Here is a 12,080-nt window from a genome sequence, read left to right on the forward strand (position 1 = left end):
GGCTCCCAGAACTGGACTCAGTACTCCAGCTGAGGCCTCACCAGTGCGGAGCAGAGCCGGACAATTACCTCCCATGTCTTACTTACAACGCTCCTGTTAATTTGCGATCCACTACAACCCTCGATCCTTTTCTGCAGTACTACCATCTAGGCAGTTATTCCCCATTGTGAATAATTTATTTGATTTTTCCTTCCTAAGGGCTTGTTTTCATGGATAACACTACAACAGTGCAGCTGCACAAGAACTTCTCCCGTCGGCATAGTTAATCCACCTCCATGAGAGGCAGTAGCTATGTCGATGGGAGAAGCTCTCCCATCGACATAGCACTGTGTACATGGAGGGTTAGGTCAGTATAGCTATGTTGCTCAGGGGTGTGAATTTTTCACATCCCTTAGCATGGGCGGTGGGTGAACCATGGGCTCAGGGAGGCTAGCCCCCAGCATGGCGCACCTTTTCCACCTGAGGCCCTACCACTCCTGTCCGCATTCCCCTGCCGAAGCCCAGAGCCATTCCCGCCCCCCGCCCTGGGCCACCCAAGTGCCTCCACTCCCGGAGCGCTAGGCGGGTGGTTTGTCCTTCACCCCAAGCACCCTAACCCCATCATCAGGGGCCTGGCCCCCCAACCCTGGAGCCCCCAGCCCTGGACCGCTGGGCGGTGCAGCTCCAGTGCCAGGCCCCTGGCCCAGCACTGAGCGGCCCAAGCCCCAGCAGGCTCCCCGAAAGAGAGGAGCCGCCTGCCTGGGCTGGGGCCAAGGGGGAAAGGCAGGCAGGAGGGGGCCTTGGGGCGGAGCCACACGGGGCTGTTTGTGGAGGCACAGCCTTCTCCAGCCTATTATACCCACGGCCCATGCCCCTTAGTGATATAGTTGTACTGATACAGATCTGTAGGGTAGACCTGGCCTAAGTGAAGTACTTTGCCCTTGTCTTTATTGAATTTCATCTTGTTGATTTCAGACCAATTTTCCAATTTGTCAAGGTTAATTTGAATTCTAATCCTGTCCTCCAAAGTGCTTGCAACCCTTTCCAGTTTGGTGTCGTCTGCAAATTTGATAAGCGTATTCCCCACTCCATTATCCAAGTCATTAATGAAAATATTGAATAGTAGCATACCGCAGAACTGACCCCTGGGCAGCCCCAGTAGATACGCTCTCCCAGTCTGACAGCAAATGATTGGCAATTACTCACAGAGTACAGTCTTTCAACCAATTTTGCACCCCCTGATAGTAATTTAATCTAGACCATATTTCCGTAGTTTGCTTATGAGAATGTCATGTGGGACTGTGTCAAAAGTGTTACTAAAATCAAGAAAAAGGAGGTCTATCACTCCCCCCCCCATCCACTAGGCCAATAACCCCATAAGTAAGGTTACAAGTAACTCAAAAGTTGTGTCCTTTTCCAGTGGAAACACTGTTATACTAAAGTAGATCCATGCTTCTCCAGAAGAGCACACTGACTGTATTTTGTCACATACACGTGTATGTGGAGGCAATAAGAGGCAGGGAAGACATATCCAGCGTGGATAAAATTTAGAGATCTGTAAAGTTCCCTGTTGTGTAGAACAGCATCTTAAATTTTATTTTTTTTCCTGTAAAATTAATAGAATCTAGCATTCTGCAAGAAGGACACAACACTTCATTTAAAAAGGAAAAGAAACCAAAGAGAGCTAGTTCACTGTGATGGTCTTGGAATCCCTATCATGCTGCAGTCTGCTTGGATGAGAGCAAAAGGGTTCCTCCCCCCCGCCACTGAATTTGGCATTTGTTCTGTTCCTTGGCCAGATGGCAGCAGTGGGTCATCTGTAGCTGTAATCTCATTAGAACTGTGGTTGTGCTGTGCTGCTGGCAGGGATTTAGGGTGACAGAAGAGTCTCAAAGCATGCTTGGATATCACAGCTGAAGGACAATAGAATGCATTCGCACAAAAAAGGGTTGAAAGTATCACAGCCTATACAGATCAGATTATTTGGAAAAATACAGGTTCCAATCCACCAGGAAAGCCAGATACTAACCGATCTACCCAATCCAGCCACAAAAGGGAAATTTATGCACATAGCTTCTGTTAATGCTAATGGGAGTCACATGTGTAAATTCCCCACACAATGAGGGACAGAATACACCCCCTCGCTGTGCAAATTGCATAAAGATGTGTCTGTGTGAATGTTGGCATGTGGGTATTGGTCTACTACAGTAGAATAATAGAAAACAGAAATGAATTATTCGTTCATTTGCCCATCCCACGGGAACCAGAGCAAGACGATTCCTTACACTATATACTGTTTTGTCTATTTGTCAAGCAATGGAGCTTCCACCACTTCCTTTGAGAGATTATGCCCGCGAAACAGACCTCACCCTCAGGAAATTTTTCTGAGTCTGCTGAAAGTTCTTTTTACTCATATGTGTCCCCTTACTTCTAACTACAATCCCTTGGAACATCCTAAACAGCTCCTCTCCCTTCTTGGGCTTCTACATCTTTCAAATATTTGTAGGTGGTTATGTCTCACTGTGGTAGCAGAGATTATTCATATCTGTGTAATGCTAACAGTGGTTCCAATCCTTCAATGGACTCTGCATGGGTAGACCTTCTGCACCCGCACAGAACCCAGTACTGAAGTCAGTGAAGCGGCTCTGCATGAGCCCAGGGAGTCACCTCTTTGCAGGATCAGTACTTGCAGGTCGAGCACTTAATAAATGTGTAGGAAGAAATGGTCTCAGTCCCAAAGAGTTTATAATCTAAAATGCTTTGCAGATATCCTGGCTTGTGGGGGAAGAAGACATAAGGTGGCTAAACACAATTCTTTAATGAAAAACACTTTGCAGATGAATCCACAAATCAATTAGAAACAGCAAACATACCCACAGCACTTGAACCCCCATACAAACAACATAGATGATATTTTCATGTGACTGGCCCTAAATTCCCAGGATCAACTAATCCCCTCAATATAAATCAACCTTGTCTATTTTCTAGGTCTTTTTTATTGCTCCCTCTCTAACTAGGGTGAACCCTGGATGGAACACAGGTGGAGCTTTTCCTCTAGTTGTGTCACTTGTCAAGCCCAATAAAAGGACAAAGCAGACTACATCCCCAGCTCTAGGGATCATAATAGCCTAACTATACTGTTGAAGCAGTGAGGTCCTCACTAGCTGCTCTCAACAAGGCTCCAGAGCCCTTTCCTAAAGAGAAGTCCACCATGGGTAAGTAAGAGTTTGAAGAAAAGTTTCCGGCTTGTTTAAGAATCTAGACCATTGCTGATTATTTTCAGACAGTCATTACCAGTAGTAGGGGTTTAAAACCTGTCATATATCCAATTAAAGAAAGAGGTAAAAGCAGTTGCACCACACACGCTTAGACTTTGCAGGCTGTAATGTCAAACTTTGTACAACCTTATTAGACTACAGAGTTCAAACTCTAGATGACTTACTGACCTTTGGTTACTTCCTCCCTAGTGTTTTCCAAGACATAACTGTTCAGTTACATTAATCTTTGCTTCTAAACCAGTCTTCCTAATTCTACTGGGGAGAAGAGGTTAATGTTTCTAATTTCTATGTATTCTATGTACTAACTGCCTCTTATGGTGTTGATGCTATTTTTGCTGTTAGTGAAGTAGCGCTTCATCACCTGGACATGATTCACTCTTCTTGTATATTTATTTTGATTTGTTAAAAGCACCTATCCCATGGCTTTGGCCACTCTTGCAATAATAAAAGTATACCAGAGTATCCAAATCACACATAAAAAGCCATGAACTATCAAGTCAAACCATCTGGACTATTCTGCCTCTCCCCTAGTATTCTGGACAGGAAAGAATATTTTGCCTTCCCCCAGCCATTGTTTTTGTTGGCCACTCCAATTTTTGTTGTGAACTGTTCTAGTTACAGTCTCCCTTGCTCCTCATAACTTTCTGCAACAGCAATGTGAAATTGGCATGTTTCTTATCAGTTTCTCAGCTGCCTGCAATCCTGAGTAGCAGCAGTGAAACTACTGCGTATCTTGTTCCTGGCTGCTGCTGCTGCTTGGGAAAGCTACAAGCTCTGTCTCCATGTAGACTCAAGAAGAGTGCCTCTCATTAGTTTATTTGGAAGTTTACTGTCCTAGCCAGAAGGGTTAGGAAGATCATTTTTTAAAAATGAAAAGTTAAATTTTAGAGAAACTGATGGCCTGGCTTTTTCCTCCCCCAATTTACCAGAAAAGTTTTCTTCTTTTCTTTGGTGAGTGGATATGCAGATTTTTTTTCAAACCTTGACTCCAAATTAATTTCAAATAACTTGATAGTGGTGCTCTTTTAATAGAGCATTACTAGCAATTTATTTGCTACTCTGCTTCAGCCCAGTACTCTCAACATTGTTTCAGATCTGTAGTTTCTTTAGCGTGTGAGGGTGGTAGTGGTGTTTTGAGGGGGGGAATGGAAGCAGGGATTAAATAGCATAATTTATAAAGATTATAGCTATTAAAATGATTAGGTAATGAATCGTGTGCTTGATCATGAAGATGCCAAATAGTTGGTGCCTTCAGCCTCATATTTCATGGGAGACTCAAGCATCATTGCATAGGAGTTCAGGTTGTGCCTATCAAATCATTTAGCATATTAGAAAGACAAGGTGGGTGAGGTAATATATTTTGTTGGACCAACTTCTGTTGGTGAGAGAGACAAACTTTCAAGCTACACAGAGCTCTTCCGTGATTGGTTTCACCCACATAGTTATTGAGGCATTTAGTGCGCTGGGTGAGGTACACCACTTCTTGTGATCAGGGGTGTTGGAACAATTTGTATAGTGGGGTGCTGAGAGCCATTGAACCAAACTGTAAACTCTGTCTCTAACAGAAATCACTTTAAGCCTGGGGGTGCTACAGCACCCCCCACACCCCTAGTTCTAGCATCTATGGTGGTGTTAGGCATGTGTAGAAGCCATAGATCTTAAAAGGTGTATTGTGGATGGGAGGGTGTTTATCACTGTAGCAGTGGAGATATGTCTGCAGGTTTTGCATCTGTACTTTTGGCAGGGTCTGGTGCTGCTTTGAGTTGGTGTGTCCTGGTCTGTGAGGTGCTTGCTTCTGATAATCAGCTTGGAGAGGTTGGCAGGTTTTATGAAGGCCAAAAAAAAGAGGCTCTGGGAAGATTTTCTTTCAGAATGGGGTCCCCATCGAGTATGGGTTGAAGTTGTTTGATAATCCCCCATATGGGTTCCATGGTGGGGTGGCAGGTGGGTGTGTGGTCAGAAGGAGTTTTATTTCTGTATTAATGCAGGCTCTCTCAAGGTATTTGGGTGGCCTGTTCCATGATATGATCTACTTCTCTGGTGGAGTGTCCTTGTTCAGTGAAGGCGATTTTGAGTGTGGTAAAGTGTATATCTTGGACTTCCTCCTCAGAGCATATTCTGTGGTATCTGAGTGCCTGGCTGTAGAAAATATTTTTCTTGATGTGTTTGGGGTGGTTACTGGATCTATGAAGGAAAGTGTGGTAATCCATGGGTTTCCTGTATGTAGTTGTTAACATGATTCTACTGTTGAAGCTGATCTTAGTGTCCATGAACTTGATGCTGGTGTGGGAGTGTTCCAGAGTGAGTTTAATGGACATGTAGTGGTTGTTGAAGTGGTGGAAATCTATGAGGCAGTTTGTCATCTGTCCAGAAGATGAAAATATCATTGATATATCTCAGGTATATAATTGGTTTTGTGGTGCATTTCCCTCTTCTGGTCTTCAAACAGCCCTACAACCTTCCAAGCTGATCATCAGAAGCAAGCTCCCCACAGGCCAAGAGACACCAACTCAGAGTGGCACCAGAACCTGCTAGAACAACAGATGCACAAACAGTAGACATATCTCTACTGCTACTATGATTAACACCTCTCACAACACACCTTTCAAGATACATGGGCCCTATACATGCCTATCACAAATGTGGTGTACCTCATCCAGTGCACTAAATGCCCCAATAACAACTATCTGGGTGAAACCAGACAATCTCTATGCTCTGAAATGAACTCTCACAGGAAAGTGATAAAAGACAAAATCATGATATCACCTGTGGGTGAACGCTTTTCACAAAAAGGGCAGATATAGAGTGATCAATCAGTTCTCATTCTCAAAGGAAACCTGCACATTTTCAAAAGACGAGCCTGGGAGCTTAAATTCATAACTCTGTTTGACACCAAAAATCATGGTCTTAATAAAGACACTGAATTTATGGTTTATTACAACAATCTATAAACCACTAGCCCCCTTTTTGTACCATGTTAACAGGCCACTTCACCTTGAATGATCCCTTAGAATATATGCTAACTACTGATGCTAAACAGTCTGTTCCACCTTGTATTTAGCTGTGACACTCTTAGTACCTTTCCTAGACCTGAAGAAGAGCTCTGGGGAACTCGAAAGTGTCTCTCTCTCACCAACAGATGTTGGTCCAATAAAAGATATTACCTCACCCACTTTGTTTCTCTAATATCTTGGGACCAAAGTGGCTACATCAACTCTGCATACATTTAGCATTTTGTTAGCTCGCTCGGTTATCTCTTGAACTGGACAAAACTTTATTGATGAGCACGGTCGTTAACAGGCTGCAGCTGGCATAGAAGACAGCAGCTACAGGAGTTTGTTGCTAGATTTGATCACATGTCATCCTTCAGCTTCACTGGTGTACTGGTTAGAAGTCATCAGGTCTCATAGTGGTTGCACGGTACTGTTGATTTGTATGCATAATACTTTTATTACAACAAAATAACTGTTTATAAAGTGCCTCCTCATCAAGGCACTCAGGGTTCTGTATGACATTCATAAAATAAGGCAATACACACCATTAAGTACATCCCAGTTAATTAAGACCTCCTACAGGGCACCAATGTAAATTCATTGGCACTTAAAAATGAGCATTGCCTAAAGGAGATGACAATTCTGCTTAATGGGGGACATAGTCAGGTGATATAATGGTGCTTTGGTGTTGTGTGTCAGTCTCATGCTGTCTTTGCTCTAATAGCACCTTCCAATTCCTCTATAGTTTATACATACAGAAAATGCATAAAACCCTCCAGCACTACCTGTTCCATGCTCTTTGTATGGCAGCTAGATATGTTAAGCCACCCTGATGGGTATCTCACATCTTCCACTGGAGTTAACACAGGGCAGGAAGTCTACTCTGTTCTTATCACGTTGCACATCACCTGCTCCATGTGCTTGTTTTGTAAAGCTGGGTTCTGCATTATTAAAATAGGGCCTAGAGTCTCTTCTCACTTACCTTGGTGTAAATCAGAAATCAGTTCACTGGAGTCAATGGCGTTACCCTGGTATGAAAAGAGAATCAGCCCCATAATATATTCTGTTAATAATTTCCTCTTTTTGAGTAGGAATAGGCATTATATGGTTCATCTTACTGAAGATTTTATTGAAGAAAACACTATTTAAAAACCTCACCACTTAAAAAGGCAAGAAACAAAAAACAAGAATAAAGGAGAAAAGAGGTAGGTGGTTTGTCCAAGGTTACTGAGAGCTCCTAAAATCTAAGCACCAAAACTCTTCATTGAAGTAAATAACTGAGCTTCACTGATAATGTCTGCACTGTAGGAATATTCACATGGCACTGACTAAATTTCCATAGTTCTGTCCTAGCATGCTCTGGGATTCTTAGTGGGTTACAGCTTTTCTTCTGTTTTCCAAAAGCTTGGTCAAGAACTTGGAAGGGATGTTGTCAGGACATTACAAGGGGGAAAGGTAGTAAATATGGGGCCACAAGTGATCATAGTAAAACCACATTTCTAAAAGGTTTAGGTTTATAAAAGTAGGGAGAGACTGAAATGTGTACCATGTGGGAGTGAGTTCCGCGATCTAGGCAATAAAAGCCATCCCAGGTGCAAGTCTGCTATGATAAAGGGTGAACTAAAACAGCACAGTAAAAGCTATGAATAAATCCAGGGTGTTCTGTAAGGGAATAAAAGGGGTGTTTGAATTTTGGCTGTCACTTTTGGTGGAAAGGCTAAATCATGAAACCTAAAATACCCCATTGAGGCTAAGGCTCTTCTTACACTTTCTTAAATAATTGGAATTTATAATTACCCTGCCCTTCCAGTAATGATGTTAACTCCCTTGACTGGAGCAGTTAGGCAAAAGTCAGGGTAGTGCAAGTTGTTTCCATTAGGCGAAATTGAGGCTGGAGTGAGGTATTTTTCTGATGCAATCCTGTTGCTCTGAACACAATAGGAATGAAATAGCAGAAGATATTCTTTATTCACAGTTCCAAGCCTCTTTTCATCCAGCACTCCTTCCTAAAAGCTGTTTCTCTTCCCTTTTTCTCAAGGTCCCACTATAAGTGCTTCTCCAGCTGCTGGCGGGGAGGAAGGTGAGGGTGTGGGTCTTCCTTGTTGCATTCGCTGTCTGCTTCTATAGTATTTCTGCTCTTTCTGCCTTGGCAACAACTCCAGGAAAACCCCTCAGACCATATAGTTCACCTCCTTATACGTGGCCTGTGTTTTGGGCAGTGGCTTCTGATAGCTGAAACAATCTCTATTCCATGAAGGAGATTAATTGTTTTTTATATTTATCCTTACTGGAGGGTGGTGGTTATGCCCACCAGTTTCAATGAGCTTTCACCTAACCCCCACCGTAATAATATTTACAATTCGGGGGGACTGTTTTTCATATCCCAAGGGCTTGGGCTTCCCAAAAATTTGGGAACCTTCCCAGTAGGCTTAGGCTGCAGGTCAGATTATCCCCTTTTTACAGAGGGAGGAACTGAAATAAACTTTGTGACTTGCCCAAAGCCACAGGTCAGTGACAGCCGGGTGTGGGACGGAGGCATTCCTGGCTGCTGCTCCTATGCCTGACGCCCTCCCTCAGCTTGGGTGCTGCTTGTTTGGTTACCGCCCTCCCGCCCCGCAGAGAGCGGTGTGTGCTAGAGATTTTGTGTGAAGTGTTCAAGGCTCCTGAGGCTGACTCTGACCAGAGGGGGTCTGTCACCCAGGGGTGGAGAACAGCCCTGAGCTCTCTGGTGAACGGGGGGAGGGGATGTCACCCCAAGCCTTTAAAAGTTGCACCCTGCGCTAGCGGGCTGCCCCGTGCCGCTGACAGTCCCGGTGACGTTTCCAGACACCTGGACTCCTGTCACCTGTATCTACTCTAACTCCATGGGCCTGCCCCACAACGCGCGCTGGCACTTTAAATCTCTACCGCATTGGCCTGCTGCAAGGGTTTGATCTGGCTTCCTTCTGCCCTATTGGTCAGCCGACCTCTCACCCTCCCGCCGGTCTCCACATCGCAGCCAATCGCAGCCAGGGAGATTTATAACCGACTTCGGAGCGCACCATTATTCCTTCCCAGAGGGGTGGCGGGAGCGGGTAGCTTTTGACACCCCCCCCCACCTTCGCTTCTCATGGGCCTGGCAGCCGGAGGAGCCGATGTCCACCCCACCCCCGCTCCCGCCTTGGGCAGAGTAACCCGGGTGGCTCCCTCTAGGGCGGAGAGGAGGAGCTGCCTAGGGGCCAGCCGCCGCCGCTCCACGGGACCGGAGCGCAGAGCCCGCCCTCGGGGAGGAGAAGCGGGGCCGGGAGATGGACCCGCCGCACATGGCTTAGCGCCGGGAGCCCGGGCGCAGGAGCGGCGTGAGGCAAGTGGGGCAGCTCCCCAGGGACACCCCCCCCGGCCCGGGCACGGGGGATCGGCTGCTCCCGGGGGCCGCGAGCCGGGCTGGCACCTCCCGCTTCCCACCCTGCCCCCGCGCCGGGCTGGTGCCCCCGCTTCCTTCCCCCAGTTGCCCCCGGGGGCCGCGGTCCGGGCGGGCTGGGAAGCGGCGCCTGCTGGCCGGAGCGTGCCGCTGAGGGCGGGAGGGCGGGCGGGCAGGTGGGGTCTCCCTGGCCCGGCGCAGGATCGGAGAAGGCGGCTGGAGGCTCGCGCCGGGGGCGACGGCGACGGCGACGGCGACAGCGCTGCCCGCAGCCCGGCTCCGCGCTCCCGCAGTGCGTTGGCACGCGCCTGGCTGCGGAGCGGGCACCGGCCGCAGGGGCGCGTTGGCCGCCGGCGCACGGCTCCGCCGAGGGCGGCGGTGCCGCAGCAGCCCCCGCCCCTGGAGAAGGCGGCTCGCGGTGCGGGACCGGGCAGGAAAACCGGGACCTGCCTTGCCCCAGGGCCGTGGGGGATCCGTCATCGCCTGCTCCCGGCGCCGACGGGCTGACGCGGATCTGAGCCCCCTCCCCTCCCCTCTCCTCTCCCTGCCAGCTTCAGGGACGTGTGTGCCTGTAGGGGGTCTGGGAAGAAAAAACAACCCATAATGGGGAATGGCTCAACCCGGCGGGCAGGCCACTGAGAGAACAGCCTGCGGGGAGGGGAAAATGCACTCCCAGTTCATCCCAGCAGAAAGTCTCCGGGCCCAGTTCATGCTCTGAGTGTGGGCAGCCTGTCCAGCTTGTGTCAGAAATCTGGAACGCAAGAACTCCTGACATTGCCCTGTGATCAGGGGTTGTACTTAACACTGGCGCCTTCACCTGGTTACTCGGCTCAAACTGTAGGGACGGGAGGATGAGGCCATAATGTTTTAATGGTCAGGAGGCGCTTGCTTGGAGCCCTTCCAATAGATGTGGTGGGGGACCTTCTTGACTTGCAAGCTTGTGCAGATTTGTTCAATACTGTCCCACTTGCCTGATCTCCTTGTCATGTGGATTTGGGAGAAAGGGAGGGAAATGCTGAAGGAGATCATGATTATGTTTGCCCTTACATGGGTACAAATTTGGTGGTTACAGGTTAACTCTGGAGGAGTTGGGGAGGAAACACTACTTTGCTCTGCCAGTTCATTATGGGAGAAATCTCTGAAGAGCATTGTTTTGTTAGTGGACCAAGGTCTTCCAGTGGCATGCAGTATACCCCCTTAGGACTATCTAAATGTCCTCCTGTTGGACAGGCATAATATATTATAGGGTACTTCCAAGATTAACAGACAGATAGGTTGACCTTTTGGGGTGCATGTATGGATTCTCAGGTAGATGCCTCCTTCTCTGGCATACTCCACCCTCTTAACACCTTTATTACTAATGCAGGTTTATTATAAAAAGAAAAGGAGTACTTGTGGCAGCTTAGAGACTAACCAATTTATTTGAGCATGAGCTTTCGTGAGCTACAGCTCACTTCATCGGATGCTGTAGCTCACAAAAGCTCATGCTCAAATAAATTGGTTAGTCTCTAAGGTGCTACAAGTACTCCTTTTCTTTTTGCGAATACAGACTAACACGGCTGTTACTCTGAAACCAGGTTTATTATAGTGATTGCGTTCTCATCTACAGCAAACAAGTATTTCGGTAGTGTCTGTTGTTTCAGGTTCTAAAACCCAGTTTCTAATATTATATTTTCTCTGGTTAGGAGTTTGAAATTTGTGGGCTGTTGGCACAGGATACTAGTTGCAATATTGTTTTTTTTAACAAATAAATGTCTGAAAATTTACTTCTGCGCATGCAGTTTTTTCCATAACGATAAGGTATATTAATGTTTCACCTTTTTCAAAGCCACAGAATGAAACTATCTCTTATTTCATCCAGACCCCCGTTTAATGTTGGTACTATGGATTGACAATGCCTTGTGCTTGCCCAAAGGGAACACAGGTATTACGAGAGGGAGCTCTTGTGGTCTCTTCTGCTTGCTTGGTCTATCACTTTAAGCTCAAATAAACTGGTTAGTCTCTAAGGTGCCACAAATACTCCTTTTCTTTTTTCTATTTACGAATACAGACTAACACGGCTGTTACTCTGAAACCTGTCACTTTAAGAAGCAGCATTTATTTTGGTAACACACAAAGTTAATCAAATATCTGGCTGAGAATCCTGTTCTTCAATTGTAGACTTCACTGTGTTTAGACTTCTACATTATTCCCCACTTATAAAAACAGCTGAGAGAACATTATGCAAAATTTAGATATGCAGAAGTTTGGAAATTCTCAGCTAAGGTTGTCAATGAATATTAACTCTTAGTTTGCTTAGAAATTGAAAAGGGAACGTAAAAAGGAACACTCAAGTTAAAAACTGTACTGTATATTCAAACAGCTTTTTTATGTGTTGCAAGAACACTTTACATTATTAAAATTGAAAGAAATTTAAAAATCCAATTTATT

General features: G+C 46.1%; 1 protein-coding gene across 2 annotated transcripts in view; it reads left to right on the forward strand.

The window, feature by feature from the left end:
* The first annotated feature begins 9,358 nt into the window (after positions 1-9,358).
* The window catches only part of MICAL3 (microtubule associated monooxygenase, calponin and LIM domain containing 3), a 242,634-nt gene continuing 239,912 nt past the window's right edge, over positions 9,359-12,080 (forward strand). For both annotated transcript variants that reach the window (XM_074938661.1, XM_074938669.1), the window contains exon 1: positions 9,359-9,593. The gene's annotated coding sequence lies outside the window, so the exon portion shown is untranslated. The remainder of the gene's footprint in view (positions 9,594-12,080) is intronic.

This window comes from Natator depressus, chromosome 1 (assembly GCF_965152275.1).
Source record: "Natator depressus isolate rNatDep1 chromosome 1, rNatDep2.hap1, whole genome shotgun sequence".
NCBI lineage: Eukaryota > Metazoa > Chordata > Testudines > Cheloniidae > Natator > Natator depressus.